The sequence below is a fragment of the Ctenocephalides felis genome, unplaced genomic scaffold (assembly GCF_003426905.1).
Source record: "Ctenocephalides felis isolate EL2017-DRISC unplaced genomic scaffold, ASM342690v1 CF-g0.4_SCAFFOLD_00845, whole genome shotgun sequence".
Classification (NCBI taxonomy): domain Eukaryota; kingdom Metazoa; phylum Arthropoda; class Insecta; order Siphonaptera; family Pulicidae; genus Ctenocephalides; species Ctenocephalides felis.
Window position 1 is genome coordinate 19,660,952 of NW_020536999.1, and position 21,492 is coordinate 19,682,443.

The window sequence follows — 21,492 nt, forward strand, 5'->3', positions numbered from 1 at the left end:
AAAAACATTTTTTGATGGAAATGGTTTGCTCACAATGTTTATCTATTTGATATGTCATGATTGATTTGAACTGACAAGACATACAGAACTGTATATAATTTTATTTAACAAATAACAAATTTAAACTAAAACCAATGTTGGTTGAAATAAAATAATTTACATAAAGTAAATATGTTGTATTGCTAATACTACACAAATTTCATAAATAAATAAATAAACATGGAAAATGCTGAGTGATGATTAAATAATATTGAATGCAATGTTTACATAAAAGTTTAGGCAAATTTGTAAGAATTAAGTGGATTTATTGAAATATTGCAAAAAAAATATTGAAACAAAATTAAAGCAGAGGCTACGTCAAAACTGACAGAGGTTACGTAAAAATGTATATAAATTTTGATAATTAGTGAATAAACCGTTGATAGTGATTGCAATGCGCTATATGTTAATAAGATGTATATCAAGAATGTGGAGCTATCAAACTAACAATTTTTTCCCAATTTACAATTAACAAAATATCTAACAACTAATCTAACCAATCTAGCAATCGAGAATGTGGAGTCAATAACTAAGTATATAACAACTAATCTAACTGATCTAACAATCGAGAATGTAGAGTCACCAACAAAATATCTGACAATAAATCTAGCAATCGAGAATGTAGACTCACCAAAAAATATCTAATAACTAATCTAACTAATCTAACAATTGAGAATGTAGAGTCGCCAACAAAATATCTAACAATCGAGAATGTAAAGTCACCAACAAAATATCTAACACCTTATCTAATTAATCTAAGAATCAAGAATGTAGAGTCATCAACACAAAATCTAACAACTAATGTAACTCATATAACAATTGAGAATGTGGAGTCATCAACAAAATATCTAATAACTAATCTAACAATCAAAAATGTATGTAATTATCAACAAAATATTTAACAAAGAATCTAATCTAACGAATCTAACAATTGAGAATGTAAAGTCATCAATATAATATCTAACAACTAATCGAACTAATTTAACAATTGAAAAATGTAGAGTCATCAACAAAATATCTAACAATTAATCTAACTAATCAAACAATTGAGGATGTAGAGTCATCAAACTAATCTAACTAATCTAACAATCGAGAATGTGGAGTCATCAACAAAATATCTAACAACTAATCTAACTATTGAGAATGTAGAGTCATCGTAGTAATAAAATTCTCTCAAATTACACTTCGTAAATTACGTATAACTAACAAAATATCTAACAAATGTGCTATCTAAACTTTCAGAATGATTTAGGTTTATGCAAAATTAAAAAAAAAAATAAAATTATAACTATGTCACCAAAAATATTAAATTGCACACCTTATGTCTATTGCAACTAACTTCATGGAAATTACTAACTTTAGGAAAATTCTTAAAAATCATGATTTTTGCTATATATGAATAAACTGAAACTATTTATCAACTAATTAGCCCTTCGAATCATAGGTTTCACGTTCGATAACAGAGTCGTACAGCCTGAGTCAGGCAGCAGTGATATCAGTTATTACTTAGAAATACAGCCGAATATGCAATAACGCTATTATATAAATTAATACTTGAAATATTTTGAGAATTATTCCATTATCCTTTGATAGTTTCAAATTTCCACTGAACCCTCTCCACACTATCTTTGTCAAGTAACAATTTTCTCTGCACGCCAATTTATAAAAACATTTCCGTTTCTCTAAAACTCTTTATAGCCGGGGCTTATTTATATTCCACATGTTTCACATAATTGCATTAATTCCGGGATTATTTTTTCAAAGAGAATTCTGTCATTTGCTCTCGGCTCGTGGAACAAAAATAACATTTTTCCTTTTTCCGCATTATTTTTTTCTGCTTTTTTTGTTTTCTATGAATATTTTACATGATATTTATTTATCATTAATATGCAGATATGGGTGAAATGCGTTCGTGCATATATCGGAGGGAACGTGACTGCGTTTATTCGCTTAAATTAAAACGGCATGACACTTTTGGATGATTATGATGTATCGCGAAATTGAATTTTTGCGATGTCATACAAATTCAGAGAACATAACACAATTTGGAAACATTCAAAGAGGCATATTGATGGTTGCCAAGTAATATTTCATTGATATTATTCTGCCAGACGAAAACAAACCTAACAAAAATAACTTTCAAAAAGTTCAGTTAGTGCAAGAATGAATATAATATCTACGGTAAAAGAACAATATCACCTTTGTTATTTCTAACCAATACAATTGCTTCAATAATATATATAATAGTCTGATTTTTATAATTGCGTACCCTATATTAGTTACTTCTTGGCAATTACAATTTCTAAATTACATTTTTCTTGCTAATAATTTAATAAAGATTATTACTCTAGTTAAAATCTTAGGTGAATTAATTTGTAAAACTTAGTCATATGGCACTGTTCAATCTAAGATCAAGATAAAACAAATGAATTTTTGACACATGAAGCAAAACTCTAGATCATTTTTTCAATAAGTAGAAATATTCTCTTGTATTTAAATAATTTAGTGAAGTAAACCAAAATACAAGATGCATTTGTTTAAAAAAATAATGTATATGCAATTTTGGACGTATTGTATTATTTATTAAACTAAATTATATATTTGCATCTGCCAAACATATACTGTTATAATTTCTGGCACATCTCAGCTGGTTTTTGGCAATTGTAAATATTTTGTAATTGTAATTGTAATAATATTGTAAATATTACATTTTGCTTATTCATAACCATGAATTTGGATATAGTATACTAATATTGTCTAGACTCGCTTAAACTAAATTCAAATTTCAAGTTTATCGACATTTTTGGCAGATGACAATTCTCATGTATCAAAATGTTTTCAATGTCAAACAATGATATGTTGTTTTATGCATTTTTTCATTTATTTCTACAATTACTTTCATTTATTACTATAGTTTTATAATCACATGCATCCTAATAAATTCCCTTAACAAAATGCAGAAAGATTTATCAATATCCGAATAATCCTTTAGAAGTAGTATATTTACATACATTATTACAGAAGATTATATATATATATATATATATATATATATATATATTTATATGTATATATGTACTGATTGAAAAGCATTTTCCAATGTAAAACAATTTATATACCAATTCAAACATTAGATTTTACACGGTGCAGGATTTAATAAATACATGCAATCAAATTGTTCAAATATTAGTACATATATATAAAATCAACAGTATGTATATTATTATTATCATTATTAATTGATTGATGGAATATATTGCATTCGATGTTCATCAATATTAATATTCAGTAATACGGAAACGCATCAAATACTTGTTGAAAATTTAATAAACACAACTTGAACTTCGATATACATAATATAACTTTTTTCATCAAAACAAATTACGTTTCCATTTCGATTCCTACAAAATATATTTTGAGATACAAAAAGCAATGATCGTAACATGCTAAAATGAGAAGCTTTATGAAATAAATAATTGGAATTATTAGGTCAAAGATAAAAATATATCAGGAGTTCTTCATGCAAGATTATTGGAAAATAGAGTTTTTTCAGTTATATAAACCGTAAAGTTTGAATAAAATTTTTAGAGTATTAACAACGTATTATGTTTTGGAATAAAACTATGAAATTATAGACTTAAATTTGATTTTTTCTTCTAATTCAAATGATTATCAATTACAAATTTACATCATTCTCACCAAAACCCAGCTGAGGATAGCTAGATATTCTCAAATATTGGTAAATTATTATTATTGATTTTTTATTTTCAATAGCAAACTTATGTACTAAAAATTAACTAAAACTGCATCTAAAAAATCAAAATTCTAGAAGGGAATAAGGAACCACTTATGCAAGAGCTGAATATAAATGAATTATTGTATAATATCATAGATATGTCAGTACCTTAGGGCAGAAGGTAAGTGAGCAGAATGTAAATGATAAAAGAAAGTGGTCCCAGCACAGACCCTTGTGGAACTCGAATCTTAATATTGAGATTGGTAATACAAATGTTATCCCGTTTGGATCTGAACACACATTATGTTTTGTTATTCAAATAAGACTTGGTCATGCAATGAGCTTTTCTCCTGATAAAATATTGTATCGTTCCAAATGATCAATTAAAATTTCGTGAAAACTAAAATTTTGAATTAAATTTCAAAAATTCTTTGTACTGAATAATTTATATTAATAACAAAAAAGTACATTCTCCTTTGCCTCAAAGATCAATTTGCGTATATCCGTAAGCAAATTTCAGAGAAGTGCAAAGCGTATATATTCGGGGTTAATCTATCTCATACACAAAGTATTTAGGGGTAGGCCTATCTCGATGGGGTAGCTTTAATAATAATAAAACGCTACTGTCATCACGATTAGCAACTCTGCGCGACATGGCGAAAATGCTTCTCGGTGACGAGCGACAAAACTACATTGAGGTGGTTGCAATCAATAACCAAAGTGGAAATCATCATGTAGATGGATAGCTGATCAATATTTGGAAATTTACTGAAATAGATAAAACTTGATTGAATTACTATATTTTTAATAATTCTCCTATGAATAAGTTAAGCTTCTTTGAAACATATATGATCTATGGATAGAACAGAAATGATCTATACCTACATCCAACATATGTGGATCTCTGATCTTCTGATTTAATAGTCAATTTAGGTAAAGCAAGCAGTATTTAAGATTATGCATAAGCTAGGTACAGAGTTATTTTTGGAAAATTAAAATATTTATATCAAATCTAATCAATAAAAATGTATTTAATAAACGTAATCATACAAGAGTTTAAATATAGAATTATTAGACATTTTGTACAAAACTTTGTCAATAAGACTTGGTCTGTCAGTATTTTTTTTACACGGATTAAAGAGTTCAGGTGATGGGCAGGTGAAATGAGGCAAGAAAGTGGTCCTAGCACAGACCCTTGTGGAACTCCCAACTTAAAATTTAGATTGTTTAAATAAACACATATTGCGTTCTATTAGTGCTCCAAAATGCAAAATACTGCAAATGGTGTAGTTACTTCAATTATGGTTCATATAAAAATCTACCAATCCATAATGCCATGGAAAATAGGAAAGTACACAACTATTAGAGGAAATAGCAAAGAACGTAAACCCAAAATCCAGAGGCTAGTAATAGTATTCTTTGGAAGTAGATCAATCTTTAAATCGAATGTAACCTTATTACTGAGTCTCCATTGTCCAACTCATATCAAGAATTGCTGGATCCAGCAAAAGTCCTTTAAGAAAATTGTCAAATTCTTAAAAGTTACTAAAAGCAATTATTAGTAACGGATTGAACTTTAAATTTGATCAAGTATCTGAATCATGGTAACTTAGAATTTGAAGAATGTGTTCATTAAAAAAATGAGTAAAAGCTGCATCATCAAATCGGTTTTATATCACATCAATCATTGTAGCGTCTAAATCCAAAAAATTAAAAATGACAATTTGAATCTTAAAATCCTTGATTTGTTTTGATTAGTGAAAACGTGAAAAGATCATTTTTAGATTACTCCCAATAATCTTGGAGAACCTGGTATTTGATTCTTGAAAGCGCTGGCTCTAGTTTGTTCATCAAGAAGTTTGTCCAAAAATAACTAGTTGGAGCAAAGTAGTATCCAAACTCGTGGATCATTAAAAATTGCGATTTAAAATTTGTAATTCTTGATTTGTGTTGGTTCGTAAAAATGAGTTAGGAATCTGTCTCTGAATTGGGCTCAAATCACTCCCAATAATCATTGGAACACCTGGTATTTGATTCTAGGAAGCGCTGGCTTTGGTTTGTTCAACAAGAAGTTGGCACAAAAATAACAAATTAAAGCTGCATCTCCAAATTCGGTTATTAGCGCTCTTATTAATCCAAATCCAAGCATCTCTGGAAATTGGAATAAAAAATTAGTTTAAAGTTGCTTCTCCCAATTGGACTATTGGCTCTCCTACTAATGTCATAGTAATCGTTGTCGAATTCAAAATGCATTATGCGGACGCGCAAACTCAGCCACTATCGTAACACGTAATTAGCATACTAATTCTGTTATATAGAGAGTATATCGCAAATGATGTATCGCAGTTACGACACTGTTACGAAACATGCGTTGCGTAGAAGTCCCGCGACACCTATATTGATGATGATGGGCGTGGTGGTTGAATAATGGATTTGTTGGGCGAAACAAACTAATGCAGATCTTTTGATATTGTGTTGGTAGTCAACGACAAAGTACTTATACATTTGATTTGTTTCTATTCACAATTTTGTTAGTGGAGAATTAAAACACTAGATAACAGTTCGTTACGTAACAGTTACATAAAAACGATTTGTTCATTTTTATTTCTATTTTTAAAATTTGATAATAAACTTGAAAGAATTGTGTAATCTATGTATATTCTGAAGAACAAAATTCAAAAAAATGAAAAGTTGCAGAAAAAAATGAATTGATTTGAAAATTTCTGTTATTTTCTAATCACGAAGTATGTCACGTCGCAATAATTATTCAACATTATATTTTGCGCGATAGAAAATTGTTTTATAAAGGAAAATTACAACATTGGCCTCAAAATCATATTTAATGGGTTAATAATTATGCACAACATGCAATCGATAAACATTGGTTGTGTGCATTTTATAATACACAACACAATAGGATGCAAATTATTTTTATATAAAAATTGGCGTTGTTGCGATTAGATATAATTTTCAATTATTCTCCTCTGTATAAAAATGAAAAAATAGATTTATTTAGTGATCGAAAACAACAAATGTAGAAATACAAATAATGCCCAGTATACGATGTGCTGGTAATTGTGATAAAAAAGATAAGGTTTAACTTTTGCTTTAAAAAAATCACACAATAATATTTTAAACAGTGTATAGAGTACACAGTAATTGTATTCAATAGAATTTCTTAAATAATTTTTTTATGATTGTGTTCTAATTTTCGTTATGAGTTGATCAAGAGGGTATGGTTTGGCATGGAGTGTTTGCCATAAACTATTTCTAATCCACAAAGCAGTATTTAAATGCTATGTATTTTTTTTTAAATTAATTTAAATAAAAATCAGCTCCAAAGAAAATTTAACCCATTGAAATTGAACCATCAATCTCAAGAAAATTATTATTACCTTATAAATATCGAAAGGATCGATATCGCCTCTATAACGTTGAGGTAAGTTTGTTCTTTGATCACTTCCTAACAGCATTTCACGATATCGACAGCGAAATAATAGTTCGAAAACTTCCAAGTATTTGCTCGAATACTCCAATAATGATAAAACTATATATAATTCAAATTAGTTTTCAATTTTGGATCAAGTTTGGATGTCAACGGAAATTATTTTACAACATTCCGTAAAATGAAATGAATTCATCAAGAAGTTACTTTGGTAACTAACAGTATACTATAATTATTTTTAATTGATTTATGGAAACATTTATACTTTAACCCATTTACACTATAGATATTCCGGTATTTCAATAATGGAACTTAAGAATTAACGTAAGTCTAAATATTAGAAAAAAAATTAATTACAAAAAATAGATTTAATATCTTTTGTAAGACACTACTACTATTCAATCAAGTTTTAAATCAGAATGCTAATTTTTAAGATGAAATCACTGTTATAAATTCATAAATACGGATGAAAACTTCGCCCCAGATTAAATCAATATAAAACACTTTGAGGTCATTATTCCAGAGTAAAACTTTTAACAGAACCAATTTGGTTAATTGTTCATTATCATTAAAACTTGTAAAACAATTTGATGAGCTTCGCGCGTTTCTGCCATTAGTACGATGTCGAATAAAAAAGTTTATTATTTTACATTTATACTGAGAGAGGACTGAATTGCGAATTTCCAATGAAATAGATAGATAATGTATATTATATATATATATATATATATATATATAATTCATCATTTCTCCAGGTATATAAAAATAATCTCTCGCCTTACAATTAATCTAACTCCTCTGTCCGTTTTAAATTTCATTTTTTACTCCTGTGCCCTAATAAATTCATACCTCTATTAAAACCTCTATAAAGCTGAAGATGTTCTGATATAATCTTAATAAATATCGTTCTGGCTTCCTTTATTCATTAAAATTAATGGTATCCTTTCTCTTTGGGGCATCCAAGCCACTGTATTATCCTCGTGATATATTGCATAGCAAAGATAGGGCGAGATTTTGATACTTGAGAATTTATAAACAACATACGTTAGATTTAAATAGATGGTTGTAGATGTAAATTAAATAAATTGACCAAAATCATTGTGGGTCGGTATAATTTTATTGGAAAAACGTGACCCCGAAGGGATGTATGGACTTAACTACTTCTGAAGCATTGTTAGGTACCAGCCTCAGGTTATGTTGTTTGTTATAATTTACTTACCTTCTCTGGTTCAAGAATCAGTTTAAATTAAATGCTCAGCAATAACATTGTTTTGTTTTTTACTGTAAGCATTTACAACAAAATAAAATTGCATTAAAAATAACTAACTCAATATTGAAAATGTATATGAAAATGAAACTTATGCATGTTTGATATCAAGGTAAATAAAATATGCCAATTTTTAAAGTTGCAACGATTTTTGTAAAAGAAAATGGCTTCAAGTAGTTTTCAAAAATATAATGATTATATGATGTATCACATTAGTTACAAAAATATTCGAGGTAAATTTTGGTAAGAAAATTTATAAAAGTTTAACAGCTTTCATAACTTTTGAAAATCATATAAAAAATATGAATGAAATGAAATGCATTTGAAAATCAATATTACTGAAAAATGAAATTATACAATTAATTAAAAAAATATTGGAAATATATATATATATATATATATATATATATATACGAGGTCTGTTCAAAAAGTACCCGGAATTTTCGTTTTTTCAAAAAAATATTTATTTATTCGTCTACATTAATGTGGTCCCCCCCTTCAAAGTAGTCCCCCCCAGATATAATACACTTATGCCAGCGTTTTTTCCAATTTTCGAAGCACCCTTGATATTCACTTTTTGATATGTCCTTGAGCACTCTCAGCGATTTTCTTCAATCGAGGAAAACCGCCGTCCTTTATGGGTCTCTTCAACTTTGGGAATAGGAAAAAGTCACACGGAGCCATATCTGGTGAATTTTTGCACTTTGCAACACTTTATTTCATTTTTTACGCAAAATTTAATACAAATTCTTTGACTTTTCAATTCTTCCATTGTAAAAATCGCCGAGCTCAGAAAAACACGTCGAACCTTAGCGACTACCACAGACAAAGTAAACAGTGAATATAGCTGAAAATTTCATCATACTTTAGGGGCATGTATACCAACACAATAAAAAAAAAATTTTGACAATCAGACACTCCAGACCCGCGAAATTTAATTATTAGTAATTCCGGGTACTTTTTGAACAGACCTCGTATATATATATATATATATTAAAACTGTAAAAAGTATGGCAAATTTTTTGCAAAAATGCAGTATATAAATTTTAATAGTTTTAAAGTAAACTGATAAAATTCTCCCTAAGATTAATATATTAATTAAAATTCTATTATAAATATTTTGCAGCTTAAAAATAATTGAGTAGAGTAATAAATAATGCTTATTGGTGGATTGGTGAAATACATTTTTAACAAAAACATTAAAAAAAAAGAAATAAATACTGATGGCCCTGTAATAACTGGAAATGTATAATTTATAGATATTATTGGTATTATATACAAATAACTGGAAAATTAAAGAATTCAAAAAATTAATGAATATCATCAAGTACTAAATATGAGGGAGTCGGATAATTTTAAAGTTAATTGAGAAAATAGACAAATTAATGATCTTCAAAAGTATCGATAAGTCTATAGTTATAACTAACTAATTAGTCTATAGTAATAAATACTTATTTTCATTTAATACAACAAATTTCTTAAGTTTAAAGAAAATTCATAAAATTTGCAAAATTATAAAACACTTATAAAATCACTAAGTCAATAAATATCATAAAAACAACACTATAGGTAAATGGTGAACATGTGAATTATGGAAGTGTATAATTTTACAGAGTGATTTCTTCAAATGGACATAGTTCTTCATCAGATTAAAAAAAATGTTCTCTATAATGTAACATTAAAAGAATCTATTCAATAGGGAAAATATAATAATATATCAGGGAAAACGATTATATTGAGGTATCATAAACTAAATGAAAGAGCTCAACTACAAAAAAATACTAACAAAAAAAAACTTTTAATGTGATTTTTGATACATTTTATTTCTCCTAATAGTGACGTCGTAAGAATTAAGGTGTTATCATTTAATCTTTAAGCCACATTAAAGATAACAATAAATGCTTATTTTATGTAAAATAATAAACTCTATAAATATGTAAAGTGAATTCTAGGACTAAACAAAATTCAGTACATCATTAACAAAGTCTTTTATAGTCATTTATAAAATTCAAGTTTAAAACAATCCTTTATCTATGTGGTCATGTAATAATATATCGGCAAAAACACCCTTATATTTCCTCCAAGCCCGATCATCCCCATAACGAAATGGATCTAGCAAAAGCAAAACAGACTTCTGATCCAAAATGATATATTATTATATACGAGCCGAGTTTTTATTTATAAAACTAATTTAGATGGCGCCCGCGATATCGCGCAAAAGAGCCCGCAGTCTCTCCGAGATAAAATCCACGGAGAAACGAATATTTATTGTGTAAGAATCAAGAAAAATAGATTAACATAAGAAACGAAACAGATATAAATACATGCCACCTTCTTGAGAGATAGTTTAATTAAGTGTTTGCTCTGATTGCTCTCTGGAGACTGAATTTATTAGATATAAACACTAGTACATTTTGCATCTAGACTAATATATGCATTTTCTAACCGTGTACTTGATTGTCCAAAGTAAAACTTGCAGTTGACATCTCTTTGTCTGCAGAAGTTGTTTTTTATTTAAACAACAAGAGAAATACAAAGTTTATTTATCTGGTAAAAATGCAATATAAAAGTATGGTTCCGCATACAGTATTTTTCGGAAAAGTGGGAATGTTTTAGTGACAGAAGATACGAGTTATATACAAATTAAGGTAATTCTAAAGCAGTTATAAAAATTAATATTTAAGATTAAAGAATGAAAGAATAAATCAGTTAATTTATTTTGAGTATTTGTGTGTAACTTCTTCAATGATAACTGTTTTGCATGTGCAAATCCCGTCAGTGTTTTTCCTCAATTAGGGTCTAAATCAGTTTTTCCCAAAGTGGTCCACATGGACCCCCAGTCAACTTTCAGGAGTACACGGCAGGAAAAACAAAATTTGTGGGTTCACGAAATTAAAATGGGGGTCCACTGCATATTTAGAAAAGATTTAAACTTTTAATGTTAGCGCGGAGCCAGCCACTCATCAAAATCGCATATCTCAGAAACTATTGAACGTTCCAATTTTAAATTTATGTCAAATATTTAGTAAAGTATAGTAACAACGTCAAGTTTCATCAAAATTTAATTATGTATTTTTGAAAACGTACAATCTGTTTCAATACTAGTATTGAGAGCGGAGCCAGCCACCCATCAACCTCGCATATCTCAAAAACTATTGACTGTTCCAACTTTAAATTTATGTCAAATATTTAGTAAAGTGTAGTAACAATGTACGTCAAGTTCCATCAAAATCGATTTATGCATTTTTGAAAACGTACAATCTGTTTCAATACTACAAGACTCTAGACTAGATGAGTATTACTTATCATTAATTATCAATTGTTGTTTATCGTCTGATCATAAGAATCAGAAAAAATGTAAAGGGTAATTCGAGATTTTCTTGATAAAACATTTATATCGATGTATCCAAAAAACATCTATGATCTATAACATATACATTTTTTCGATGTAACAGACTCCAACAAATTATAAATAAAAAATAGCAAAGAAAAAAATGTTTTTATTTTATTCAATTCAAGTTAGAAAAAGGGTAGGTAAAATTTTTGTTAACATTTAGGGGTTGTTATTGTTAAGAAAATTGCAGAAACATATTTTGTTTAATTAATATACCGTCTAATCATACGAATCTGGAGTAATTTAAAAGGTTATTCAAGTTTTTCTTGATAGAACGTTTATTTCTATATATCCATAAGCCATCTATGATCTATTACATATACATATTTAATATCTTTAGATGTAACGGAGTCTCAAAAAAAATTATAGCAAAGAAAAAACAAATGTTTTTTTCAATCCATTCAAGTTGGGAGGAAGAAAGATAGATCTTTGTTAACATATAGAGGTTATTATTATTATTAAAATTGCAAAAACATAATTTTTAAAATTATTATAAAGTTGACTTCGATATGAGTAAGATAGAAAATAATATTGATCCCTTCATCACTACTGAAGATATTTAATTTAATACAGAGGATATTGAGCAAATCATCCATAATTCAATCGTAAACATTTACGTAAAAAAATTTTTCAGCAAAATCCTGAAATAGGTCAAATGATTTTATGTATAGTATCTGTAAAAAAAAATCAGACAATTTTAAAATGTGATATTTTATTTTTCTTAAAATTAGTGTGAATTGTAAAAGGATGACTCATATAGCCCAATCTTATCAAAAAAATTCAAATAAAAATCAAATTTTTCGAGAAAGTCAATTTATTTCAAAAATTCTCAAGAATCGATTTTTTTCAGTTCTGAACAATTTTTAAAGTTGTTTTAAAAATTTTAGTTTTTGGTACGGAAAGTTCTAGCAACTTGCCATAAGGCACGATACCATGCACTATTTAAATTTACAGTTACTACAAAAAATATGATAAATTTGTAGTTTCTTCAGTAAAAGCGGTCGACTTGAAAGCTTATCTGCAGAACGTATCATTTTCATCTCACATATTTAATATACTTTTTTTTCAGTTAATTTCAGCTTAAAAATGAATAAATTTCGGGTTTGAATGTTTTTGCGAAAAACACAATGGAGTATATATATCTTTTGCAAAATATATCTCATTTACCATCAACGACGAATTTAGCATACACATAATAAATTAACAACGACAGAAAATTATCCTGCGCAATAACCCACATTAGTTTAGCAATTATCATAAACAATTAGCGATATATGTCCTGGTTTTCAAAATGTTATTCCATTATTGTCCTCACAATAAAGGATCTCTCTCTCTGTGAACATTTCCAACATTATCAAATTTTAGCAGCATTAATTATCGATTTAGTTGTGATATTAAATTATGCAATCGGGGTAGCTCTGGTTACGATAAATCAGCGTTATTAAACGAGCATTGATTCCGGTCAGCGGCGGGAAATCAATAACTTTCAAATTCTCGATAGCAAAATACTAAATATATGCAGTATACAGTACAGAGTGTAATATATCATACACAGGGGTAAATAATACAGAGTTTCTCAATGTAAGAATAATAAATAATCCGCCCAAGATCAGGTCTGCTAAAGTCCAACTCCAACGAGACCTGCGAGATTCTTGTTAAAATTTAATATATAAACTTACAATGACAAGGAAAGTTTTATAATCAACTAATTTTTCTAAGACTACGAATATAATATTGTGTTAAATGTTGTGCTACAGTTTTTGTAACTTGAACTGTTCACAAACATTATTTAAAATTAATTAAATTAACTGAAAAAATGAGATCTATTCGCAAAAAATCATTACTTCGAAAATTTTTGACTATGAAATAGATCATGATTTTTTAAGATTTTTGCAGTTTATGCAAGTTCCAGCATATTGAAATCGTAGAAATTATTTACTGAAAGTACAAATCCAAAATCAAGCGACATCTGAATTTGCATTTTTTGAACTTACAGCACATTTTTAAATGTGAAGAAGTATGAATAATCTACTTCATAAAATAAATGAAAATGTATTGATGCTACAAATAAAAGGTTTTATAATGTTCATCTAAAGCTTTTGTAACTTAAATTGTTGAATATTTTTTCCAAATTGAAGTAGATTTCTTCAAACAGCATGATAAAATAGAGGAAATCATTCACTAAGGCTACAAATAAAAACATCTTATAAATGTTCATCCAAAGACTTTGTAACATAAACTGTTATTATTATAAATATATTTTTTTAAGTTGTATTAGCTTTTCTCAAACAGCATGATAAAATAGAAGAAGTGCTTTCAACGATGGATAAATAAAAACTTGCATTTCAAATGCAAATAAATGCATTAAAATAAATGAAAACATGCAAATAGCTTCATATATATTTATAAATGAAAAATAAGGGCTTGAGCACGAATGTTTTGATATTTTCTGTTTCCAGTCATGAAGTAGTAAAAATCATTTCATTATTAACATGATCCTAAATGCTGACTTTCTCTTAAGGATTTGTAAATAGTTCATTCCCAATGTGTTTAATATGATAAAATTTACTAAACTGAGTTTTGTCCAAAAAAATTCGTTTTAAAGCAATTAATTGACGAGACCTAAAATAAAAAATGAATACTGACAATTAACTAAATTTAAATAAATGAAGTCTAGCAAATAACCTCGAATTTATTTTAATTTTCTGCACTTGTTTTTGCTTACGTCACATAGTAAAATTCATTTCCTTGAAAAAATTCTAAGCTATTAATTCTAAAAATAGTGTGAATTCAAATCTAATAATAATAATAATAATACTCAATTTGTATTTTTAAATAAATACTAAAATTGATGAGCTTCTTCAAAATATTAAATTTTGATACATTTTTTTACAAAACAGCACGCGTTTGGTTTGTAGTATTTTTTACAGCATATTAGTGATATCTGTTACAACAAATACTAAAGTTAATGAGAACTTACAAATCTTAGTTATAAATACAAATATATATATATATATATATATATATATGTATATATATATATATATATATATCGACAAGATACTAAATATTAGATTTTATAAATTTTTGATTAGACTACTTTTTGAAAAATTATTTCACATAGAACAATGTGTAAATACGTTGGTATTTGTAATTATTGAGTATGAATAATTTTAATATTCAAAAATTTTAATTGGTTGTTCCTTCTAGATTAACGAGCCAATTCTGTCGTAAAACAGACCAATGTTATGGCAAAGTTTAATTACGCTGTATTTTCATATAAAATGATACTAAAAGCTGTCAAAACGTTATGTATTTGCTGTAATAAATATAAAACTATAAATATAAAACCTAGACAATGTCTATACGCCATTAAAATAATGTTACCGTAAGTGCATCTTTGTGATGTGCCATAATAACACATGCAAGAAGTTGGATTTTATGTGTTAAAATTTTGACAGTTTTTAGCACAATTTTATATGAAAAAGGCAGCGTAAGATAGGGTTGCTAAAACACTGGTATATTTTAAGACAGAGTTGGGTCATAAATCTGATTGTAAGACTAAAACGAAACATTGAGAAACCATGGTCAAGAGTTTATTATATATAGTACCGAACGAAACATACATTATGTATAACGGGATGAATAGCCTGTTTACGATATTAGTCGGTTCGAATATAGATTAAATTTTGAGTTTGTTGAAATTAATTTCACATTTATAATTTCGAATAATTCCTCACTGACAGCCTTCGTAATATATAAACGGAATTTCAACAAATTTCAAACGAGAACGAACGGGCGAAAGGTTTAAAATTGTTTGTCTCGAACAGACGTGAAACCAGATTTAGCTAATATTTTCCCTATAATATAGAAAGTTAGGTATTTAAAAATTCTGTAACATTTCAATTATACTGATGAATTGAAAGATATTAAATAGTGTTCCATCACATTATATTTTACATCATCCCATATTATTTTACCATAGTGATTGCAATTCCTCCATTGAACAAAAACTTTTTTATCATTTTTATCATTTATCATCAATATTTATATTTTTTCTACTTTCCACTTGATGAAACAACCGTTTTAACGTTTTTTTAGCATGTCGATTAATCCAGTGCTATTAGCTGAAAAAATATTAAAACCAGATAAAACTTGTACAAAACATTTATATGAATTAAAGCGGTATATATTTTCTGTCGGAAACATTCGGGGATTGTAAAGTGCATCGCAATGGAAAAAAATAATTTATTTGGATATAAACGCACTAGATTATTGAGCAATATCAATAAAATACTACTATTTGATATTTCGATGCAATTTTAATCAATTTAGATGGATCCGATACGTGGATTTTATATAAAAAGCAGAGTTTTGAATTATAATGCAGGAGGATAATATAATTGTAGAGTTTGTGATAGTTTTAACCCTTGGGCGTATTTTTATTTGATTTTTTATAACACAAAAAATATAATGGCAATAATTATAGTGGATTTTCATAATTATATGATGTACACATTTTTCTTCACGAATATTTATATAAATAACAAAAATATGGCGCTTCTCAAAATTCAATATTTTAAGTTTCTAAATTATCAAGACCAACTATTTATGTTACATTAACATATATCTATTTTGAATCTCTGGCAATGATCAGAAAAAAATATATTTTTAAACTTTTTCACAATGTTGTCCATTTCAGGATAAGTGTAAAAATTGCAAATTAATAAAAAAAAATCTAGACGAACTTTTTCTTGTTTGTTTACACACATATATAATGTATGTTCATTGAAGAAAATAACAATTGTTCTAATATATAAAAATGTAAATGTTTTTTATTTTGCTTTTTAAGTTTCTACTAATTAAATTAATCTGAAACCCATTTTTTTATTTTTGAACACACTTTGTATACAAAATTTATTGAATGTACTGAATGTTAAATTTAATTTTATGTGAAAATAATAAAAACAGTTACATAAAAATTATAGAATTTTTTAACTAATGCAGCATATAATTTTTCCAAAATATTAGAGTATGATTGACGATTAACTACTTGAAGTTATGGAATCAAATACTTCATTTTTCTCTACATAAAGAGAAAAAATAACTATTTTTTTAAAGTTAGTATTTTTTGCAAGTTAGGAATATCAAAGTAATATAAAATTCTTTCTAAAGGAAAACGATAAAATTCTATGCCTATAATTTATAAAATTTCATAATTTGTGATGTAACAAAACTTATTTTTTTATCACTTCTGACAGTCTTCAAAATCTAATTCTTCCTTTACAACATGATGATATCAGAAACATTTTCATATAGGCCATCCTAACTTTATTGAGTAATTTAGTTAGAAATGAATCAAGAAAACAAAGTATCAAAAAAAATTTTTTTTTTGACAAATTTCTTGATAAAACACTTTTTTTATCTCACACATATATTGCTGACATGGCCCCATTTAACAATTTTGTCTCTCTCTTACCCAATCGCGTATGTCGGACAAATAAGTCAGACACATAACTGACATGGCGATTAAAGTGTTAAATTCCCTTCAATCGACCTCTACATTTAGTTTTTATGTCTATTCCTGTGTAATTCACCAAGGAATAGCTATCTCGTTCAATTCTACTAATCTTAATGTCTCCTACAATAATAACCCGAATGCGTCCAACTTTTTCTCTAATTCATAAAAACTAACTGCGTTTTCAAACAAAAAAGGTCGTTTAAAGTTTTGCATTGAAAAGTTTCCGAAAGAATCGTTACTGCGTTCGCGACATTGTGAAATTGTTGGTGGTGTAGGGGTACTTAGACATTTATAGTTAATAATAAACTTGGCTTGAAATAGACCTTGTGAGCAGGATATTCGCTATATGAATTTTTGTACGTGGTAAGAAATAGTGGTGATGAATAGAAATCGATATTTTTGGTGGAAGAAAAATTAAATAGGTTGAAGTTGAATTTTGTCTTTCTCAAGACAAGTTACAAAAACCTTTTGATATGTGCAAATAGTTACCAAATGCGCAAACAATAGATTAATACTATACGAGATTCAGGAAGTTTGAAAATAGTATCGATTGCAATTGAAACTCTTGATATAGCTCATTATACTAAACACTGGTGAATTTTTTAAATCAAACTTCTTGTCTTCTCAAACGGTTTTGATTTTTATTTGTTCTTCAAAAATATAACCTCTTCTTTATCATAGAGAGTTTATCATATTGACAAGATAATTTAAACAAATAATTACTCGAAATAGCCTGGCTGATCTTTACCACAAACTGTAACCAGCACGATTTTCAACTACTAATTTTTGACAAATTTTAACTTCCAGTAGGGTAGAGTTATAGTAATAGGCCAATAATCGAAACAAATTTTTGCATTTCTCCACGCTTGAAGGTTTCTGAACATTTTGGCATTTTTGGCTCAGAAAAAATGGATGTGTGTATGTGGTGTGTTTTATATGTCCGCATTTTTCGTCCACGTTTTCGATTTGAATGGTTCAAAAAACATTCGATTCCTATTGACAGGGAGTGTGCTGATTAGTTTTTGGCAAAGGCAGGTCCAGCCATTTCAAATATACAGAGTTAAATGTGCAAAAATGACAGTTTTTTGAGTGAACTAAGCGTTCGATTTGAATTATTGAAGAACTTTCTGCTTGTTTCAACAAAATAATTGCTTTTGGAAAAAAAAATTTTGTTTCTAATTTTTTCTCAAGAAAAATTTTTTTTTGTATATCGAAAATAATTGAGATTTTAATTTTAATTCTGTTCTAATATACTTTAAACAAATTAATAGTAAATATAATTTCTATAAATATTAGACGATATTACAGAATTTATAATAATCTATAATAAATAATGAAAACATTTAATATTCCTCGAACATTTCGTTACGGTACGGACAGTTCCAGCAATTTGCCTTAAAGCAGGATGTCATACACCACTTTTATTATAATCTTTTTATTAATTAAATTAATATACACATAATTATAATAAAAATGCGCGAATACAATTAAACGAACAACAAAAATATTATTTTAATTAAATTTAAATTAATTCTAAAAAATGCACTATTTTCGCCGAGACCATTTAAATTCCAGACAACCGACAACCGACATTTTCTCTGGCTCGCATTAATTTTCCTTTCCTCAGTACACACGGTACAATATTTTAATTTTCCTCAAAACGAAAGCGCGAAGTAGTCGTTGCGACGTCGTCATTTTCATTGCTTCAACATTTTAGCTTCAAGTCCCGCGAGAATTTAACCGCGAAAAGATTCAGGCAAATGTAATTAGAAGTCAAACACAAAGTCTGGAGGAGAAGTTCATATTATTATACACACATTCGCATTTCGCACCATCTCTCTCAATGGTTATATATAATATAATATACATGTACAAAAATGGAATTTCGGGATACTTACACAAACATTGGAAAAGGAAGGGAAATTCGATATAAAATATCCACAGAATGCTGTAATGATTAACATGTAATTAACTGTTGAAAATGGTAGAGCTATGTTAAGCATTTATTTCAAATATACAAGTGATAGGACTTTGGGAATTATTGTTTCAAACCATGATTTCTATCTAATCATTTTTGAAGTAAAACTTCTTTAAGCGTGACTAGGGTGTCAATCCTTACAAATGCAACGGAAGCGCGTTACGGCAGATAAGAGTCGAGTGCCAATGAGTCGTCATTCGCTTTCGATGATATCACGGGTCGATTGTGATTAGTCGTCGCGTATGTGAATAGAGATCTGGCGTTGTATGCGTACCGACATCAACAGAAAATCGGCCTAGATAAATAAACATTTTAAAGTTACATCTTAGTACAAATCTTGATTTAATGAAAAATGCCTGAATCAGAAGAATATTTTACCCTGTTCCTTGAAAATATTGATTAATAGGATTAATAATTAGTAAGTTTATTGATTAGAAATTATTTCTATATTATTTGTAGTTTCTATAAATCTTTGAAGTTATTAAAATGGAAAATATTTTTTTAGGCAAGACAGATATTACAGATGTTCAGAGAATGAGATTATATCGCCAGCGAAAAAGTAAAAAAATACAAGCAGTCAATGAATATATATTAATTTTAATTACATTAGGTTCTACAAACACAATTACATGATCAGTAAAATTGTGAAAACTATATTTGTTTATGCGTTATTTAACATAATTGACTGTGTGAACGAATATTATAGAATATATTAATCAGCAATTACTTCATTTCTCTAATGAAGGTTCATTTCTAAATGCTAATTACAATGACAAACCGATCATGACATATTGGATTATTGACTGATTACATTATTGTTTTTAAATAGTATACATATATTTAATGCTATTATAAATATATAATTTATAATTTATCATTTTATAATGTGTATAATGTTGACACTTATAAATGCATCACAGTGTTACCATATTACTAATAAACATTATTCAAAATAGTTATGTGATATATTTATTTTACTTAAATGCCATTTTGTACAGTAGCAAATTAGTTTTACTTCAATGGCGTGTGAATATTACGCGCACTTTTATTTATTATTTATTTATGTAAATAAATTATTACTACACCTGCCCTAATTGCTCCTAAATTATATTTTTGATTTCATTCCGCATTTCCATTATTTCCTCCGACCAGGTGGCTCAACCGAATGTGTGTGTTTAATAGCCCATATAATTGAATGCAAATATATACCATTTCGGCGTATCTTAATTTTCATCGTCGGCATTTGCAAAAACAAAAACAATGAATTATGAAGTCGTCCGCCTGTTGTTCCTTCGCCGTTGCCGAAATTTCCAAAAACAATAAATCGCGCCCCGATTTGAATCATCATTGTTCGCGATAATGGTTTTCTGAATTCCTGACTTTAATTACGAACTAAATAACTGGCCTAATTGCCAAAAATAGACCTAGGATAGGTGTCAATAATAAGGTGGAAAATTTTTACAAATACGAATTTTAAAACTAGAAAATTTTAAATACTGACATAGCACTTTTAAGTGCCACTTAAATTCATTAACATTTAATATTCCTGAGTTCCACAGATTCATGAACAATTTATATATATATATATATATATATAAATATATATTATATATATCTTTATATAAAAATGGAGCTCTCTTTCAAATGTCCGAATAAAACTCGAAAACGGCTGAATCGATTTGGCCAGTCTTAGTCTTGAAAAATTCTTGCCAATCCAGAGACGGTCGGAAAGGTGAGATATTATTTCAAAATCGCGTAGAAACTTTACATTTTTAATTTGAAAATTTTTGTAGAAAGGTAATTTAAATAAAACAATGGACGGTGGAAATTACGTGAAATGTCAAACGCTTTTGACAAATGATGTTCAATCACGTTTAATAGGATGTTGTACGCGAATATTATTTAATTATGATAAATTTGTAGTAAGTAGTTTTGTTTGTAGTTTTATTTATATACAAAAACGTTAGTAAACGGGCCGCAAGTGTTACTAGAGACCCAAATTATCAACTTTTTTGAAATGTTAATATGAAAACGCACTTTTTGGCATAGTTTTCTCAAACACGGTGCTCTGAAAGATCTCATTTGTATAATTATATACTCATTGTTATTTAT